The sequence below is a fragment of the Drosophila innubila genome, chromosome X (assembly GCF_004354385.1).
Source record: "Drosophila innubila isolate TH190305 chromosome X, UK_Dinn_1.0, whole genome shotgun sequence".
Lineage (NCBI taxonomy): Eukaryota > Metazoa > Arthropoda > Insecta > Diptera > Drosophilidae > Drosophila > Drosophila innubila.
In genome coordinates this window covers 38,641,611-38,648,213 of record NC_047626.1, presented here as the reverse complement: position 1 = coordinate 38,648,213, position 6,603 = coordinate 38,641,611, and positions in this window count along the sequence as shown.

Here is a 6,603-nt window from a genome sequence, read left to right as displayed (position 1 = left end):
TCAAAAACTGCTGCTGCAGTTGCCCATTGATAGCAAAGACAACTTTCGATAAACATTTCATGTATTTCGATGAAAATTTCTGACAGGAGCGGAAAAGTAGTACAAGGTAGCAGTCTTTTTTTATGATACATGCTCAGGTATAATGATACACAAAATTTGGTATCATGATACGGTATCAGTTCCGTTCACCAGAAGTATCATAGGTATCACAAAAATTAGCAGGGAGCAAACGTGCTTGGTGAACGCGGCCAATTCGTTCTGACTGAAGTGTCGATTTAGTGGCAATAAGTACGCCACCACTTCGAGTCGGTAGATCATCTATCTATATATATAAAACTTTTTTTTTCATGACTGACTGATTGACTCACTGATATTCGTGGAGCCCAAACGGTAAGGCCGAGAAGGATGAAATTTGGGCACAACGTAGCTGAGAAAATTTCATTGTGCAATAAGACGGCTTTTTGACCTAAACCTAGTTTAGAATGTATGAAAATAACCATTTACTCTGTCCAGCACAACGGCACTATTCTTAACTTCGCCGAAGACAATAACATAGCTGACTGCGGTAACCAGGTAGTACCCATTGGAAACTTCAGTGCCACGCTCACCACCACATTCTGCAGAAAGTTGCCCTACTCAACATGCGCACATCAACTCCATTCGGACGGCATCGCACATTGCAGCACTCGCCCCAGCCTTCTCGAGTCGATTACAATCATCGACGAAGGTGTTATTATCATCAACGAAGAAGCAGCCATGGTCAATGAACAGTATTTTTATTTTATTTATTTTATTATGTTTATTGTCAAGCTATAAGCAGCCGATACTTAACTATACATTTTAATTAACAAATAAATTTAAATATTACTTTGGAATGTAAATATAAATATAAATATTCTGGGAGTATCCAAAATGAAAAAGAAAACGATTGGTCCAACATTTGCTGCAAGGATTTGGGGAAAACCCAGCAAACCCCAATCAGACCAAGATAAAATAAAAGAGATCAGTTAGTTAATAAAATTAGTTAGAAATACTAATATAGAGGCTTTAATAGCAAGCGTGAAATACTCGAAACTAATAGTACGGTATAGATTGTTATAATCAGCACACAGAATACGAAAAGGTTCATGCAAATCCCAGTGAGTGGTGCAATTCTGAAGATACAGAGGATTAAAGTTAAGATTTAACCTTAAAGGTATGTTGAAAGTTATTTCGTCTATCCAACTAACTGATAGACGAAATAATTTCATATTTTTCACATGATACTAATTTTTTCAGTGCACACATTGATTTCTTCTATTTGTATTGGTGCGTGCAAATCCATAAGGCATCTTTGAGCTCCCCTGATCTAGAATTATACCCAAACCATTTACAGAGCGTTCGGAAGCATTTAAGCTTTCCAAGATAACGCCATTAAGTGAATAATGAAATATATGCCGAAAGGGTCTGTAGAAAGTCATTACTTTACATATTGAGCTATTTTAAATCAGCAAATAAGCTTGACACCAAAGAAACAGTACGTTTAAGTCCGCTTCCAGAAACCTATTAGAGGAAGGTTCACTATAGGTTAAACAAAGCTTGACGTCATCCGCACACATGAGTGCACGTGAGTGAGATAGAACAGCTGGAAGATCGTTTATAAATAACTACCTTGCGGTACTCCAGACGTAACTTTGATGGACTTTGAAAATTAAGTTTTGAAACTAACTCTTTGCGTTCTGTTACTTAAATAATTGGATATCCAAAGAAGAAGATTATTCGGAAAGACGAAAAGATCAAGCTTATGAATTAGTAGTGAGTGATTTACAGAATCAAAAGCTTTACTAAAATCCATATGAATAACGTCAGTTTGTATCTTTTTCTTGAACCCTTTAATCACAAGAGAAGAAAACTCTAGAAGGTTAGTGGTTGTTGATCTACATCTCATAAACCCATGCTGAGTAGGAGAGATAATAGAACCACATAAATGTTGAAGATGAGAAGTCATTATTTTCTCAAGCAACTTCGGAATTGCAGAAAGCTTAACAATACCCCTATGATTCTAAACGTCCCTTTTTGTGAAGAGGGATAATATAAGAGTCTTTTCAAAGATTTGGAAAAGATGAAGAGTCAATTGACAAAGTAAATAACTTGTGTAGCGGTCTACACAAAGATTCCGCACAGTACTTTAATACGGAACCAGGCACACCATCGGGGCCTGGTGTATGTACTGGCTTAATTAATTTAAGCTCACAAAGAAGCGAGCTTTCTGTGATTGCGGGACTGTACATACAGTTTATACTGCTTAGCATGTAAGGGTAGGAGTGACCAGCATGATGACTACTCGTAGAGTATGTAGTTTGGAAAAAGTCGGCAATCAAATCGGCTATGGATTGGTCAGAATTAGTTTGAACTTTATTAAAGGTGAGAGATGATGAAAATGATACAGTTTTGCGTTAAGAGTTAAAAAATTTATAGAACTGTTTAGGATCTCTAAAGAATTCAACCTTGCAACGTTGTAAGTAATTGTTGTAGCACTGAGAGTTATGTACCACAAAATTGGAGCTGGTAATTACGTATCGAGAGAAATCGTAAGGATTTCCCGACTATTTATATTTATTAAATAGCTTGGATTTTACATTTTTTAAATGTGATAATTTTTTAGAGAACCAAGGAGGTCTAGCAGAACTGATAGGAGATACAAGCGGAATGCAGATATCAAGTAAAGAATTTAGAGTTCTATGAAAAAGCTTGATGACAATATCCAAATCAGAACATGCGTATAGTTCAGACCAATCCATACACGAAATCAGATTGTTTAGCTTATTGAAATCTGTTCTGCCAAAACACCGAATGCGCACAGCGGTATTAGATGAAAATACATCTGGATGTAATGGTAAAAGGATGCATGTATTAAGAGTTGGATGGTATGGGTCATCTGGCATAACCAATGGGTTTCCGGAACATTTCATCTCATCTTTGACAAGGAAGCAAGAGTTAATGGCTCCGTCTTAAAAAACTTGAAAAACTTCGTGAGGAAAACTTCTGGCCCATCTTCGTCAGCACTCGAAATACTGAGCCTGCCACACCTTCAGAAGCTGAGTATGGAAAATCTTCGAAATATCGTCCAGATAAAAACAGGACTCTCGAAACGGCCCATTATAACCGGACAATCCGTTACCACCCGTTTAGTCTTTTGTTAAGCTGTAATAAAGTTGTGCAGAAACATCAGAGGAATCGACGATAACACGACCCCCAAGCCGCCATGGGTGGTTTAAATAGGGAGGAGCTAGCACGAGTTGCCAACCGTTGCTTAAACAGTCGTTGACCGATATTGTGCAAGAACACCTCATCGTCTAACGTCAGCAGCTCAAGTTGGACATAGGTCATAGTGGAATATGAGCGTCACCTTGGGAACGCCGATTCTGCACTTTTAGGGCATAGGGCTAGTTGTCATTATAAATAATTCTGTTCTTTACGGTCAGATTAATTTTGGCAATAAACGAAAATGTACCATACGCAGGTCAAGTTTGTTTCCAATTTTGGATGTCACGCCCCCTTCGCCCACAAATCGCACAAAATGATTCACAGGCGCAATTTTTAAGATATCACTCCTTAAGAATCAGGTAGGAAGTAAGTCTATTAAACGTGTTATGAACTGGTTGTTACTCTGTGGGCCGCGCCGACTAGCTCATCGGAATTATTCACGGGTGTGGTTCCAGCCCTGGCCCGCAGTTCACACAATCGATAAATCATCGCTAAACTGTCGCTGCAGCTCAATTACCATCGCTATCGACAAAAAGAAAACAAACTACGCAGAAAGGAACGACGGCGACGAAAAACTGCAACAATAAGGACAACAGGTACGTAAAAATTACATTACAAACAGAAAACAACACTAATACTTCTTCCGTTCGAACAGGGACCATTCGCAGGACCCGGGCGTACCCTCCCTTCCTGAGACGGCATGCATTCCTCGTCTCCCATATGTTGGCCACCCGAACGGGCCAATCTCAGCCTGCGTTGGACATCTCGTTTCCCCTCCCCTTGCACAAAAAAACTTAGCCGGACATCATCTTCGTTCTCATGGCAAATATAATTTCAATTTCTTAGTTTCTATTAACATTTGGACTAATTTTAATATTTTGTATTTACAGTTTTCTTGACTACATTAAAACGGCAACAATGAAGAGACAAACAAACAGACAGACCAGGAACACAACGATGTTGCCACCAGTGGCAAGATGCTGGAGCGGAGACGCCGCGGAATTAACACAGTAAATATGTATATATATATATATATATGTGTGAATTGGTAAGTGTGGTTAATTTATGTGTAATAAGTGTATTGTGTTGTAATTTAGTAAATGTAATATTTATCGCTTAATTACTACCTTGCCTACCTAAAGAGCCTCTGGGTAAAGGGGCGAATATTGTTTGTGTTTGTGTATATATATATGTAAATATACAATATCTAGTGTATATTGTTGTGTGTTTTTTTTATTGTTAGAGTCTCGTGTTGTTCCTAAACTGTTGTTTTCAATTTTTACAGATTTTTATTTTTATTTACTTTACTTTACTTTAAATTTTAATTTTACTTTAATATTTATATTTTACTTTAAATTTTTATTATTTTTACTTTACTCTAATTTTATTATGTTTTTACTTTACTTTAATTCTTAATTTTATTTAATTTGAACAAATTGTATTGTAAATTCAACTAAGTTTTACTTTAATTTTAATACGTTATAATTTATGATTTTGTTTTGTTCGATTTCTTTCTTTTTGTCTGACGTTCAATTTTCTTTATAACAATAAAAATTAACACATTTTATTTAAAACAATCGTGAAAATGTATTTCCTGGGGCGGCACAGGGACGGGAAGATGACTTTTTCTTGCAGCTCTTCACAGCGAAAAAAAAGGTTGCCAACGATGTGGCGGAGCGATTGGAATAGACTCACTCGGGTCTGCCTGGATGAGCCTTCTGCTGGTTTAAACACGGATGCGAAGCTTCCCCCCACTGATGTTGGAGCTGGAACGTTGGTCCAACGCTGCTGACGTTAGACGTCCTCTGCGTCGACTGGCAACCGTTGTCCTCACCCCGTAGGCAATCCGGAGCACCGCTCGGCGAAGGTGACACGGCGTTTAATTAAATCAGCACACTTGTTTGTTCGGTCGCGGGAACAGTTTTTAATGGCACGGGAGCGTAGAATGGAATCTAACGCTGCTCAACGTGCAGACAAACTTAACGACTCCCGACAAAGAAATTGCAACCTTCGCCGACCGCTGTTAAAATCGAACTCTCGTCCGCATGTTCTGCAGCAACGTGGTTTGATGAAAATTTGCCAATTCCCTTTTATCCTATCATCCCACCGTTGCTGCAGTTTGAGTCCAATTTGACTCAATTGCATCGAGGGGCATGAAGGGGTAGCGCATAAGTGCTGTCTCGTTTTGGAGTTGCTACCTATCTCTGTCTAGCAAAACACCTGGAGTTGCCACTCCCCCCACAGACTACTCGCCGCATTTGACGATATCACCTATCGATAAATAGGTGAGCGACCCCCCCACTAGAGTCTATCCAGCTGGCACAAACGATAGGCGATAAATACATAACAACAACACCCCTAAATCGTTTGTGCCCAATCGGCCTCCTGAACAGCGCCCAACGTAGGCCACACCCACGATTAACACCTACTCTGCCACCAGATGGAAACGACGGAACCTTCACCACCAACGCCAATCAAAGGTAAGCAAGCTCCAACTACGATCTCAGATCCTTGGCATGATACACTCCTAATCCTCTTCCTTGCAGATCCTCCAGTTCGTAGGCCTTGGTGCCTACTGCTCGAACGACGCGGCCCTTCAGGAACTTCCTTGCGAACTTAGCATTGAACGCCTTGCTGAAGTTGCTGAGTGCGAAGTTACGCCTCCAAACCTCCTGTCCTGGTTCCAGATGAAAATGACGCGCACGCTGGTCATAGCGTTGTCGACTCCTCTCATACGCAGAGTGAAGATGCTGTTTCACCTGACCGCGGACTACTGCCAGCCTATCTTTCGCCTCCAAATCCGAGATGTCATGGTCGGAAAGGGATCTTAGCTTCCTCGCCAGTTTGTACGAAGACCCGTTCAAATACATGTGTTGGCCAAACACAGCAAAGAACGGAGTCACTCCCGTGGCCGTATGTCCTGCGTTCCTGATGCATACCTCCACTTCCGGTAAGTACGCGTCCCATTCTCTATGATCCTGCTCTAAATACGTTCGTATTGCAGCTAGAACCGATCTGTTCACGCGTTCGGCGGCGTTGCTCTGAGGAGAATACACGGGCGTGCGCAGATGTATTATCCCAAACGCTTTGATCATCGCCTCAAAGGATTTGGAGATAAATTGCCGCCCATTATCCGAGTGTATTACCTCTGAACTTAAAGAACATCTGCAGAACCTCATCGCCTTCAGAAAAGTGAATTTGGAAAAGTGATCCACGACGATAAATATCCAGGCGTGTCCGCGCTTCGATCGAGGATACTTCCCAAGGAAGTCAATGTAAAGTTTCTGAAAAGGACGATCGGTAAGTACCTCTTTTCCGATTCCTACCTGGGTGCGATAATTCTGAGCCTTCGTTTCC